Consider the following 14,994-nt stretch of genomic DNA (forward strand, 5'->3'; position numbering starts at 1 on the left):
ACACACATTTCCAAAGTAACATCTAGAATAGATGTTACAAACACAATGTGTTTGTTTGCTTTTAAAAACATGTACATTCAAAATTTTTATTTAGAATTGAGTGAATCTAGCAAAGCAATATATATATATATACACATATATATGTATATGTATACATACACACACACACACACACACACATACACACATATATATATGATAATTGGTGCAGGTAGAAGTAATTCCCTAGCCTAATCCATCAGCTATGATAAATATTAACCAAAGATGTTCAAGGTCCTTGACAGTTCTAAAGCTACCTTTTTTACAATCTTGATACTAAATAAATCAGAAGTAGGATTTGTCACCTGGTGGAGCTTAGGGAGAAAGCAGGCTTTGTGGTAGCAAGTGCTTGCTTGCAACATTAAGTGAAATCAGAGCTTGTGGGCGCTCTGCCCAATTCTAAGGCGCCGAGATGTCTGTCTGCATGTGGGGCTGACCAAGGCTGTCTGTTCTAGTTTAGATATAACTTGTCCCCCAAGGGTTTGTGTTGGACACTTGGTCACCAGTGATGTGATGTGGAAGGTGATGGCTACTCTGAGAGGAGGGGCTGGTGAGAAATGGTTAGATGTGTGCATGTGTGTGTGTGTGTGTATGCTGGTCCTGCTTTGAACTCAGGTCCTGGGCACTGTCCCTGAACTTCTTTTGTTCAAGGCTACTATTTGAGCCACAGCGCCACTTAAGGCTTCTTATTGTTTGGGTTTTTTTTGTTTGTTTGTTTCTGTTTTTTGTTTTGTTAAATGAAGATAAGAATCTCAAAGGCTTTCCTGCCCAGTCTGATTTTGAACTGCAATCCTCAGACCCCAGCCTCCTGAAGAGCTAAGATTATAGGTGTGTGCCACTGGCACACAGCAGGAGATAATTCCTTTTTGTAGAAGTTACTGAGATGGTTCTTGTGATACCCTGACTTAGTTTTCCTGAGAATGAATTGTTAACTTAAGCACCCCCTCCTAAACCTCTCTTGGACTTCCTGTTTGGCAATGTGATCTCTCCTATTTTCCACTCTAAGACCTTCACCAGTGCTGAGCTGATACTGGTGCATGCCTGAATCTCTAGAATTGTGAGATAAAGAAACTGCAATCAGTTTCTACATAAAGAAGTCTACCTCACGAGTTTTATTCTATGCAAGAATACCCCTTCTCACTCATTTTGACCCTTTTGGTGAATCCTGTCCAGGAGAGTCTTCAATTGTTACTTCTTCCAAAGCGTTCCCTGAGAAGAGTTATTTTATCTGGCTGGAGCTACCTTTTGGAACACACAAAAATTCAGTATTCTCTTTTCTTCCTCTATTTTGTGGCACCTACCCCAGCAACCTACAGGGTGATAAAAATTCTCCACATTGAATTCCCATACATCTTTAATACACTAAAATCTATAGTAGCTCTCAAGAATGCCCTGCTTATACAGGCAATACTGGTCTGGCCATAACATGTGTATCAGTCCCTAACAGAGACAAGACTTTTATCCCCAACTTTAAAACAAGAAAACTGAGATAATGAGACTGAGTCACAAAGCTGGGACTAAATAAAACATTTAAATGTATATGTTTTTAACTACTTTAAATCTTCCACATAGGAGACAATCAAATTCATCAACATGCCTAGATTTTATATGTGACTCACCAGCCAAAATTAGTTTCAAAAACTTTACTGAAGTGTCCTCATTCTTGAGAGAGAGAGAGTATGTGAGTATGTCTTAGTGTCAGGCTAATTAAGTTCTGACACCAAGGAGATAGCCTGAGATGGAAGCTTTGGGTGACTAATTTGTACCTAGCAATGATGCAGTACTGTGTTAGATCTAAACTGTGTTTATTTAGATCTAACTGTTAGATCTAAACTGTGTTTAGATCTAAACACAGTTTAGATCTAACAGAAACTTGTTGCTCAGTGTGTATGAATATACCAATCAGAAAAAGTAATGTTTTCATTTCTTCTCTCTCTTCTCTTTTGGTATATTGGTTCTTACTTATGTGGTAGTTGTGTTTGCACATTTTTGGTTTTCTATTGAAGCTTGGACAAATCATTACCAGCTTAAGGAATACAATTGATTGCACTATCTTGCAGTTTGTAGGGCAGGGTCTATGCAGAGGGCTATGTAGGTTTCTCTACCCCATGTTTTCACAAGACCAAAATCAAGGTGGCAGCTAGAATTACTTTCTGGTGGTGGTTGGATTGCATTCCTTGCCTCTGTAGCACCAGGACTCTGCATCTGTGTCCTTCTCAGATGTCCATTCCCTCAGCTCAGCTCCCAGGCTCCATCTTCATGCCAACAACAGGGGCTTGAGTCTTCTTCACACTTGGAACCAACCCAAGCACAACTTGTGCTGGCCTTGTGACAGCCGTCTTTTCTCTTTTCATATGGGCGCTCACGGATCACAGAGGCCTAGCCTGGTAATCCAGGATAATCTCTCTCTGTTAAAATTAGCTGGTTAGCAACCTTAATTCATCTACAGAGCCCCTTCAGATAGATCATTGTGCATTAGACTGAATAACCAGAGAACAGGAATCCTGTCAACCATACCTGTTGACCCTTAAAAGATCAACAAACATGAAAAGATTTTTGCAGCCAGAAGGTAAGATGTTTCATGTTTTAATTTTATCATTCATTGTTCTGTATTCATGTTACCTATTAAAAACAAATACATCGAAAGTAGGAATCCAGATAGTTAAAATTCTGATTAAAAGACAGGTAAATCAGTAAGTGTTTTTATAATTTGTAAGCATACTAAATGAATTGAATGATCTGAAATATGTGTGAATAATATTCACTGAGTTGGGTAAGATGGTAAACTGTATATATTTACATTAAATTACTCTCTGGGAACTAGTGACTGACTCAGACCTATAAACTTAGTTATTCAGGAGGCTGAGATCTATAGGATCACACTTCAAAGACATCCTGGGCAAAATTACTTGTATGATTCCATCTCAAACTAACCAGTAAAAAGCAAGGCTAGAGGTATGGCTCAAGTGTAGAGCAACAGCTAAGCAAGCACTCTATTACCAGGGGAAAAAAGAAGTTATTCTTTGAGAATTATGAATATTTCATAATTATAAATAATATCATTCTCCTTAATGATGAATTTTACATGAAAATACTGTACATTACTTTGGCTGAACTTTTCACTTTTACCATCTATAAAACTGCCAATAAAAATAATTTCAATGCTGGGCACAGGTGTAACATGCTTATAATCCTAGCTATTCAGGAGGCTGAGATCGGAGGCTCACAGTTTGAAGCCAGCAGAGGCAGGAAATTCCATGAGACTCTTACCTCCAATTAAAGCATCAAAAACCCAGAAGTAGAGCTGTAGCTCAAATGGTGGAGTGCTAACCATGAGCAAAAAAAGCTCAGGGACAGTGGCTAGAAACTGAATTCAAGCCCCAGTACTGGCACAAATAATCATAATCATAATTTTGACATCATGACTAAAATTTTTATGGGATTCTATGTTATTGTTAGATACAAACATGATGAAACAGAAATATAAGATAAAATATGTATGTTAGATCCAAACATCGGTGGCTCACATCTGTAATCATAGCTACTCAGGAGGCTGAGATCTTAGCATCACAGTTCAAAGCCAGCCCAGGCAGAGACCATGAGACTCATCTCCAATTAATCACCAGAAAAACTGAACTAACACTGTGGCTCAAATAGGTAGAGCATTAACCTTGAGCTAAAGAACTCAGGGTCACCTAGCAGGCCCTGAGTTCAAGCCTCACAACCAACAATAATAAATAAATAATTTTGTGTGTGTGTGTATGTGTGTGTTAGAGATAAATTTAATAAAACTTACAATTATCATCAAATACTCAGTACTTCAAGAATTTGAGGAGTTTTGTATTATGAAGAAATCACTTTTCACAATAAAGAGTTCACAATAACTGTGTAAGTGAATGAAAAAAATTTAGTGGTGGTGGGAAATTCAATGATTTCCTGTAGGAAATACTTAATGAAGTGATCAAAGAGTTAACCTGTGTTTTCTCATCCATGAAAAAAAGTCTATAATGAGATGCTCTCCAAGATCCAGCTTCATAGTCAATGGTTATAATTTATAATAATTTTCAACCTGAGTTGTCACTATTTTATAGAAGATATTCACAAATGTTCATATACAGGAAAAATGTTAACAGAATATTTCCTGAAGAAATAATTAATGGTAACTCAAAGAAGCTTGTCATAAGATCTCACCGAGAGTGTGGGAGAGATGTATTTTGCTCTCAATGACAGTTATCAATCCAAAATGTGATGATTTTTCAAGAAATTGGTCAATTGGTCCAAATGGGAAGACAGAGGAAGTGTAGAAGAAAGGGGTTATCATCTCTAGGATCCCAGTAAAGGGGTGGCCTCAAGCAAAGTGCTTACCTGTCTATGTTGCTGATCTATTTGATATGTGTGGCTCTCTAGTGTGGGGTGTGTTACCTCAATAACTGACCTTACTGTGTGGGTATATGTGGCTCTTTGCCAATGGCCTAGTTCTCATGGGAAGTAGGTTACAGCTGACACAGAACTATTAAAGAGAAGCCATAGGCATTTGCCCCTAATACTGAAAGAAAATGGATTTACAAACTGTATATGTATTCTACAAGCTGAATTGCATTATGAGCCTAGATAATTAGAGAAAAACAAGTTTTAAAGTCTCCAGAGATTATTCTTTACAACAGACTCATTGTTTATGACCCCTATATTCTGGCATTTCCAATGCTCTAACCAAAGGCCATTTCCTCTTGGTCTGTCAACAATGAAAATCTAAAATAGCTGCTCATGGAGCCACTGGAGAATAGGTTCTCCATGCATATTGACAGGCATGTTTGAGGTAACCTTCAAAACCTGCAGAGGTCAAGAAAAGTGAAGATTTTTTTAAAAATCTTAAAAAAAGAGCCTTAGTAATCATCAAATCTAACTCCTGCCAAGGTTAGAGTCTCATCTGTAACTTCTATCTTTTGGCGACTTTTGGCCTCTTGCATCCATATGTTCAAGACAAGAGTTCTGTGATACACTAAAGCGGTGTCTTACATACTCTGATCATTGAATTGTTAGAAATATCACTCCTCTATTTAAATGAAACTTGGTTGTAATTTCAACACTATCTTATCCTGTTAACTAGAATTAAAGAAAATTAATAGTTGCTCCCATAGATGAATATAGCCGTGTGTTTCCCCAAATAGTTTATTCACACCATGTCTTCACATTCATCTTACTGTCCTTTTTCCTTTTGTTTTTGCATGGGGTCTCTCTCTCTCTCTCTCTCTCTCTCTCTCTCTGTGTGTGTGTGTGTGTGTGTGTATGCATGTATGCTAGTCCTAGGGCCTGAACTCAGAGCCTGTCCCCCAGTTTCTTTTGTTTGCTCAAGGCTAGTGCTCTACCACTGGAGCCACACAGCCACTTCCAGATTTTATTGAAGATAAGAATCCATACTAAAGCTACCAGCACATCTATGTTTATTTCAGCATTATTTACTATACCTAAGATATGCCCCTCAGAAGATGAATGGATCAAGAAAATGTGGTATATATACACAATGGAATTCTATGCCTCCATCAGAAAGAATGACATTGCCCCATTTTTTAGGAAATGGAAAGACTTGGGAAAAAGTTCTATTAGGTGAAGTAAGCCAAGCCCAAAGAAACATAGGTCCCATGGTTTCCCTTATTTTCAATATCTAGTATATGTCTAAGACAAGCAGAAAAGGTCAGATAAGTTGATGTTAGGTGAAATGAATCCCAAGATAAGGATTCAAATGTTTTTGCTTTCATGCAATTGTTTCTAACATATTTATAAGATTATTTCTTTGTTGCTTTGTATGTCCCTTCCCCATGGTATAACCCCTGCTTTCACTGTATTTGATGTTGGTATAATTTGGGGAGGAGAAGGGGAAAAAAAACAAATCATTTAAATAGGGATACAGGTGGACCTATTGTAACAATGAGATGTACAAATCATTATGTTGAAAAACGAACAAACTTTACAGCTTTGTGGGGGGCGCTGTGGGCTGGGGGAGATGGGAAGGGATAGGAAGGGATGTGAAGGGGAAACAAAGGAAGAGGAACAATGCTTGATAAAAAATGTATTCATTATCTTGCCCATGTAATTGTACATTGTACAGTTGTATATATACCACATTTTCTTGATCCATTCATCTACTGAGGGGCATTTGGGTTGGTTCCATATCTTAGCTATAGTAAATAATGCTGCAATAAACATAGTTGTGCTGGTAGCTTTAGTGTGGTCTTGTTTGTAAACATTTGGGTAAATGCCCAAAAGTGGGATTGCTGGGTCATAGGGGAGCTATGTGGAGTCTTTTGAGGAACCTCCATACTACTTTCCAAAGGTCACACACATATTTTGTTATTCTATACTGGTTATCATATCTTTATATTTTTAATTTGCATGGGTATTTTCCACAACTTTATACTCACTGTGATGGATTATTTATTTTTAATTTGTTTTGTCATTCTAGCACTAGGGCTTGGACTCAAGGACTAAATGCTGTCCCCTAGCTGTTTCGCTTAAGGCTGATGCTCTACCATTTGTGCCACAGCTCCACTTCCAGCTTTTTGGTGACTAATGACAGTGCCTTTTGTACTGTATATATGTTTAGCTGATTTGGGGAAGGAAAGGAGAATCACAGAAATGATGAGACAAAGGACAAAGGATAAGCCAATGCAACAGTTGGACTGTTGGAAATGAACTTTACAACTTCGGGGTGAGGGGAATCGGGGGTGGGAGGGAAGTAAGAGAAAATGAGGGAGGGATAACACTGCTTGAAAAGAAATGTACTCATTACCTTACTAATGTAACTGTAACTCCTTTGTACATCACCACCTTTACAACTATTTTTTTAAGAGAGAAACAAAAGCGTCTCATGGACTTTTCTGACTGGGCTGGCTTCGACCAGCTCATATCTCAGCTTCCTTAGTATCTGGGATTACTGGTGTAAGCTACTGCCACCAGCAAATTTAAGAGGTTTTTTTTTCAGACAAGGAAATAAACTATTCAATTATAGTACACAGAAAACAGTAAAAGACTGTCATATAAGATTTGCCAACAATATAGCCTTACTTGCCTTGTGCAGCATTCTACTCTTCTTTTTATCTTTGTTTATTAGCTGGTAAGTAGAAATAGAAAATTTGTATATATTTATTGAGCACAATATGATGTTTTGATACATGTATATGTAAGCTCAGATTAGACATATGTGTCTCCTTAAATATTTATCATTTCCTGATGGTAAAAAATGTAAAATCCTTTTACTAAATTTTTAAATATACATTGCAGTTTTATTATCTATAACCTTCCTAGTGTTCAATAAAGCACCCAAACCTTTTACACATATCTAATTATAATTTAATATAGTCAACTTGGCAATCACTCAATGATCAATGGGTATTATTAATCTTTAATTGATACAAAACAGCTACATACTTATAGAATGTTCTAGACAAGTTCAATATGTGAATACAGTATGAATGAGCAAGCCAGTTATAGCTCATTAGATCATTAGTAATCAATATCTCCATCTCTTGAACATTTATCATTACTTTGTGCTGAAGACTTCAAACTTCTCTCAAGATCACTTCTTTTTACCCATGGATTGTTGGGTAGTGGTCTATTCTTGTGTCAGCAGTGGAAAAGCTTCTTTTGTCTTTCTGATGACAGTTTCTCCCTTTATTTTTATATTAACACCTTTCAATTTTGTCTTACCATTCTTTTTCTCCTCTTGATTTGGTATCCACACTTCACATTCCAAGATATCTTCAGTTAGTTACCGAAAAGCTTCAATCAATCAGAATAGAGATTGTCAGTTATGGGTTTCAGTATAGGTTAATCTGGTTGAGCCAATTAGAGAACCTTGAATATTAATGCTTTAAGGTCTTTTTGAAGGGAAGTTTTTAAGCTATGCCTGGAGTAAATAATCACACATCTTAAATCTGATTAGGAGAAAAACTAGAGGTAGTATAAGGAATCCCTGTATTCTATGTGTCTATATTTCAATATTTCCCTTGTTTTCAGTAGACTACCAGCTATCCACTTCACAAGAGTACCCATTCTGTTCAACCAGAGACCTACTTTCTGAAAACTAACATTCAGTCTTTCACCTAAGCAAAAGAAGGAATCTGGGAGAGGTCAGCTTCTTAAATATGATTCCATGGCATCTTTCAGGTTCTTGTTCTACATTCACTCATCTGCCAAGGGTCCTTGTAGCTACCACCAGTTCTTTTTTTTTCCAGAGAAGAATAAGGCATTTATTATGAGTGGCCCAAACCATGCTAGCACCAGGAAGGATTCAGGTGGCAAGGGAAGGAAGACTTGGTTTTATATAAGTTGGTTACACACACAAAAACAGGCATTCACCAGAAAGGCAAAGGTTAGGGGGCATCAACTCCAGGCCATATCACCAGTGATTTTTCTAGGTGTTTGTTCCAATAAGTCACATGCTTCTGAACTGAGATTTCTAAAATTAAACCAATATTCATCAGTACTGCTTTCCAGGTTTGTAGTGATCTCATTTCTTTAAGTGTGTGTGTGTGTATGTGTGTTTGAAATAGTATAACTTATTATGCTTTAGCCAGAAACACATGTTAATTGGGAACCACCCATGTATTTTGTCATTTAAACTTCTTACAAGTCTTTTTTCATATTTTGTATGAGCCAAAATATTTCTTCTTTCAGCTTCAATGTAAGCTTTTTTATTTTTATTTTTTAAACTTCTTTGTTATTACAAGGATTATATACAGAGGGGCTACTGTTTCAACAACAAGGAACTAAGTGCATTTCTTTTAGACATTGTCTCCCCTTCCTTCTCTCTTTCCCAGTTTTTCCCTCCCAAACTACCTTGAAAAATAAATGAAGCATATATCCTTTTAAATTCTAATCTTGTGATTTTTTGACCATCCTTCCCTTGTAATATCATTTGAAGGTTCAATTATGTGGTAGGAATGACAATAATAAAAAGAAAAACTCCCACTTCAGGTTCATCAGACACTGTGCTATATCAAAGAGATGTATACCCTTCACAGATCTGTGCTATCTGCAAATCTGACAATCATGTTCTTTGTCTTTAACCCCTGAGTTGGCAAATACAGCCAACTGCTTCTCTTTGTAATTCTATTGGAAAATAGCCAAGCTCATCTAACTGCACAAGTCCGTGTCTACTTTTGCATTATGGTGGCAAAGTTGAATAGCTATAACAGAGACCACATCACCTGCAAAGGCTAAATGATTTATTCTTGGCCCTTTGAAGAAAAAGTTTGCTAATTCCTGCTAAAAACCTCAAAGCAAGGCTTAAACCAATTGGTGAAGCCTCAGACCTCTAGGAAGACTGATATAGAGTCATAGAACAATTGCACAGTTAACAGTAGAGTAAGTCTATTCAACATCAAAACTTTTAGGTAATACAGATCAAGTACATAAGCTAAGCATATAGACATGAATACTAAATTTAATCAAAGTGTTTTATAAGGTAAGAAATTCCCTATTGGTTGGTAGGATAGGAAGGATAATATTCAAATACAAAAGAATCTCTAAAAAATCATATATAGTATTCCTGAATCTTGTACATGGATTTAAAGAGATCCTAAGAATTGTTGGGTTGTAAGGGAAAGGGAAAAAAATTAAATGCTACAATGAGTTTATGAAATATTTATGGCATTTTTGTCCTTGAACAGTGACAATATATTAGCATGAGAAAGCTTCTGAAAAGCAATTTCTAATTTTGTTTTTGCGTAGATTAACTATGTAGCTAATTCTGAAATTCTATAATTCTATATTAACTGTATTTCTAATATAGGAAACATCAAGTGCTTTGGTGGCATTGTTTGTTCCACCCAAAATGATTATTAATGTTTTCTATCATTGGTTTTCTCCTGTCTAGCAATGAAGTCTTACCTGAGAGTTAAAACAACAGAAGCCAACATTTAACAAAGAGGTAGAAGACAAAGAGGAAAAACGATGTTAGTCATTCACTGTCTCCCTCTCCCTTATTCTGAGCCCAGTAGAAAGGAATAGAAGAAAGATGAAAAGCAATGCATGAACAAATGGGATTATATACTACTTGTAGAAGCAACCAGAGTACCTTGCACAGGATGAGCAGTTGGTAGGACAAGCCTTTGGCAAGTTTACCATAGAGTTTGTTTGCCCAGACTTGATGCTGAACACTGCACTGAAGTGAACCAAAGTTCTCTAAAGAAACCACATCCCTGTTGATTAATTGACTAGAACTTTATGATTGTGAGGGCCTGGAATGTTGTACATCAAGAGCCAAATTTGTCTATATTTAGTTACCTTAGGGACTATTTACTTCTTCTGTATCTGACCTAGCATCCTTGTAACTTCTAGATCAAACTTTTAGCATTCATTGTCAAATATAGACCTCTTCCTTCAATCAGTTTTAAAGCTAAGACTGAGATAAGATGACATATGAAAGCTATCAAAGAGATTTGCCTTCCTTCCTATAACCTGCTAACCAGATGCCCTATGTATTGATTCGTGACTTTCTCTTCTTCTGTCACTGTAAAACTTCATGTAAACGCTTGCACAGTGAAACAAGTTATTCAGGATAACTGAATCCATATTCCTGGACTTTAGAGTGCTCTCATTTTTTCAGCTCAGAATCAACTATATTTTATTCCTTATGAAGCAAAAACTGTTTCATGTCAGCTCTGGCATAAAGATTTATTCAGAGCCATTGATACATGTTACTCCTGTCATTGATGCTGCCATAAAATCCTGTATTTTATTGTGTGCTGACTTTTCTCCCTGCCTATCCTAAAAGATTCTAGTCAGCTATTCTAAGCACTCTAAGTATCTGTGTTATTAATGCAGATAAATAATTTGGGCACTACCTCATGCTTTAGTTTATATCTTAATGACAAAATGGCCATACACATTATGTTTATGGTAACTGTACAAGTGCCTCCATATTCAAGTAAGAGCAATCTCTTAAACTATTTCTTTTTGCACAAATAATAAAAGAAGAATGGTCCCTGCAAATGGGCATTCTCTCCATTTCCATTTCTATTTCTATTTTCCTGTAATGATGAGCTTTTATTCTGCCCTATATCACACAAGAATCAAGCTGCTATCACTCACATTTTAAAGATATATAATCAAAGCTTGGCCTGATTAAGAAACTTTCCAAAAGTTTCAGAATAGAACCAGAATTGAAATGTTGATTGTCAATCTATGAATTCTGGGCTTTTTCCCCCATTTTCCAACGGACCATGTTGACTGTCCAAATAGTCTTTGGTTTTTCGAATTCTCCAATTCTGTCAGCCTAGTAAATCTATCCAAAAATTCCACAAACAAGAGATAGGTGGTTTCCTTGCTGTTTTTTTCCCTCCCTTTGGTCAAGCTAACATGGCTTGACTGTCTCTTACCATGTGCTTATAGGTCACCAATTAAACATGAGGTGTTTTGGGAATTTTACCAGGAAACCACAAAATGCCAAATAGTTGGTAGTTTCCAGACTCACATTTTGCTCTCTTCAGATGAATAAGTCCCATCAAGCAGAGGAAAGGGATTTTTTAAGATAGAGGAAAGGGGTTAGCCTTGTGCTTGTAGACTGTGCCATATACTTTTATCTATCTCCTCATTTATTTTCCCTAACAAACTATAAATTAGGAAACTGTTACTATTATCACCACTCTCAGATGACAAAACAAATTCATTAGTGTTCCCTAATTTATTTATCATCACAGAGGTGCTGGTGGTGAGCTAAAATCTTCTACATTAGGTTATCTTGAGGCTGTTTGCCTATGACAGCTTCTGCTGCTTTTCTATTTATTCCTAATGATTGTTTAAAAAGAGATTTCCATAAAGTTTCTAATATCTGAAAGTGATTTTAGAAATCATTTATGGAGATTTCTTTCTTTTTTAAATGCCAACATCTTTCCTCATTTGTGAAATTAAAATCGAGAGAAATGGTTTCCAGTTCTCTGTAAGAAGAAATTAATCAACAAGAAGCCCAATCCTTAGAGAAGGCACAATACAACCACCAGCAGATATCTCATTGTAGAAGAACCCAGCATTGCCACGTGATGGCTTTGCACTGTTTCATTGTTTGTATTGTAATTGAATGGAAATAAAAATAAAAAGTTTGTGAATAAAGTTAAAGCAATGTATCAAAAAATTAAAACCTTAAATACTTACATTACAAAAGAGGAGAATTGAAAGTCAGTGATCTGAGATTCCACTTTAGGAAGCTAGAAAACTATAATCGCAAAATTCAACTGAAAGTACATAAAACAGATAATTAAAATGAGAAAAGTCAGCAAACAAAAGATATGGCTTTTACAATGCTCAATCTAAGTAAGCTCTCTAGCTAGAAATCATTCTATCTAAAATGATCAAGGAAAAAACACAAATGGCCAATATTGACAAAATAGAAAAAAAATAACAGCATGGTTTTAACTAGCATCTAATTACACCACAGACAGGACAAGAATATTATGAATAGCTTTACACACACACACACACACAAAACAACTTGGGTAAAATACAAATTCTTTAAAAGGTTTAAATTGCCAAAAGAAAGGGAAAAAAGATAACTTCAATAGTTCAATTTAGTAAAGATATTGATAATTATAAAATTTCACACACACATAAGTGCACACCAGCACACACAAAATGCCAAAACTCTAAATCTGTATCCTTTTTCTATTGAGTCACAAAATAATATCTGAAAAAGAAATAAAAACAATTCTCCACAACCGCTTTTTAAAAACTAGAGCAAGCAATATTCCCATCTCATCTTACGAAACCATTATTACCCTGATTCCAAAAGCAAAGTCAGAAAGTTTGAAAGTATCCCAATGAAATAATATATTCTTCAAAAGCTGGATATGTTTAACCTGATTCAAATATATACATGTATCAAAACATCACCTAGTACTTCATAAATATTCAATGTTTATCTTTTGTATACCAGTTAAGAAATTAAATTAGAGCTGGGCACCAGTGGCTTATACCTATAATCCTAGTTACTCAGAAAGCTGAGAGTTAAGAATCTCAGTTCAAACTCAGCCCAGGCAAGAAAGTCCTTGAGACTCTTACCTCCAATTAATCACCAAAACTTAGCCAGAAGTGGAGCTATAGCTCAAATAGTAAAGGTCTAGCTTTGAGCATAAAACACCTTAGGGACAGCACCTAGCCCCTGAGTTTAAACCCCAGCACAGGCACTAATGATAACAATAATAATAATTTAAACTGAAAATAGGCGTTGGGATTATGGATAGAGCAGTTGTCTAGCATGTTCAAAGCCCTAGACTTGAATTCAGAACCACAAAAACAATAAATAAATAAATAAATAGCCGGACACCAGTGGCTCACGCCTGTAATCCTAACTACTCAGGATGCTGAGATCTGGGGATTGCAGTTCAAAGCAAGCCTGGGCAAGAAGATCCATGAGACTCTTATCTCTACTCAACCACCAGAAAAACAGAAGTTGTGCTAGAAAAAACAGTGAAGCAAAAAAAAAAAAAACCAGTAGGATGCTAGCTTTGAGCTGAAAAACTCTGGGACAGCACCCAGGCCCAGAATTCAAACCCCACAACTGCCAAAAATATCAATAAATCTAATAACTTCACTAAGAAAAGAAAATAAACAGAAAGACCATCCTCAAGGTATTTATTATACAACAAGGTAACTATATTTGCTAATATATTGTATTATTAAAAATGCTAAATCAGTAAATGGGAAATATTCTCATCACAAAAAATGATAAATTGTGAGGTAATGATTGTGTTAATCCTCTGGATTTAGTCATTCCACCATGGTAAATACATACAATTTTATCTGTTATTTAAAACATAGGCTTAAGAGAAGAAAAAATCCTATGCAGTTCAATATATTTCCATTGGACAATACTGATCTCTAGATTCAAAGTAGTCTGTAACAAATCCCAATAGGCGTTATTACTAAATTGGCAGGATAATTCCAAAAAGTGTCTGCAAGTGAAAAGGACTTAGAATGAGTGAAAGAAGCTAGGAAAGAACAAATTGTAGAGTATATGCTCTCTGACTTCAAGGGTTATGGTAAAGGGCTGAGAGACAATTGCAGTTGTACATAGCTTGAGTAGCATGCACCAGGTGCTGGGTTTGATCCTCAGTACTAGCCTTCCCTAAGACATTACAATAAAACAATAGTAGAAATCACAATATTAAGTTAATAATATTAGCCTAAGGTTAGCCTTCATACAAATCAAAGGAAAAAATAAACCTCAGAATTGAATCTATATGGACAGCAGACTCTGGCAAGTACCAATGTATTTCAATGGGAAACAGGAAAGAATCCCAGAAATGAACCTAAAAACCTATAGCCATCGAATCTTCAATAAGGGAGCTAAAAGAATAGAATGGAAGAAACACGGCCTCTTCAGTAAATGGTGCTGGCAAAATTGGTTCATTACTTGTAGAAAACTAAAGCTAGATCCTGCACCAGAATCAACTCCAAATGGATCAAAGACCTCAGAGTCAAAGCAGACACTCTGAAAACATTACAGGATGGAATAGGAGAAACCCTAGGTCTCCTTGGCACAGGCCAAAATTTTCTTAATAGAGACCCAGAAACACAACAAATCAAAGAAAGGTTGAACAAATGAGATTGCATGAAATTGCAGAGCTTCTGCATGGCAAAGGACATAGCTCGCAAGATCCAACAGAAAGCCCACGAATTGGGATAAGAGCTTCACTTGCCATACAACAGACAAGGGTCTCATATCTAAAATATACCTGGAACTTAAAAAATTAAATCCCCCAACAAAAAATCCTCAAAGAAACAACTGCCCAATAAATAAGTGGGCTAAAGACTTAAAGAGAAACTTGTCTGAAGAGGAAAGAAGGATGGCCAATAGACAAATGAAGAAATGCTCAACCTCTCTAGCCATAAAAGAAATGCAAATCAAAACAACATTGAGATTCCACCTCACCCCAGTTAGAATGGCTATAATCAAGAACT

The sequence above is a fragment of the Dipodomys ordii genome, unplaced genomic scaffold (assembly GCF_000151885.1).
Source record: "Dipodomys ordii isolate 6190 unplaced genomic scaffold, Dord_2.0 Scaffold9, whole genome shotgun sequence".
NCBI classification, from domain to species: domain Eukaryota; kingdom Metazoa; phylum Chordata; class Mammalia; order Rodentia; family Heteromyidae; genus Dipodomys; species Dipodomys ordii.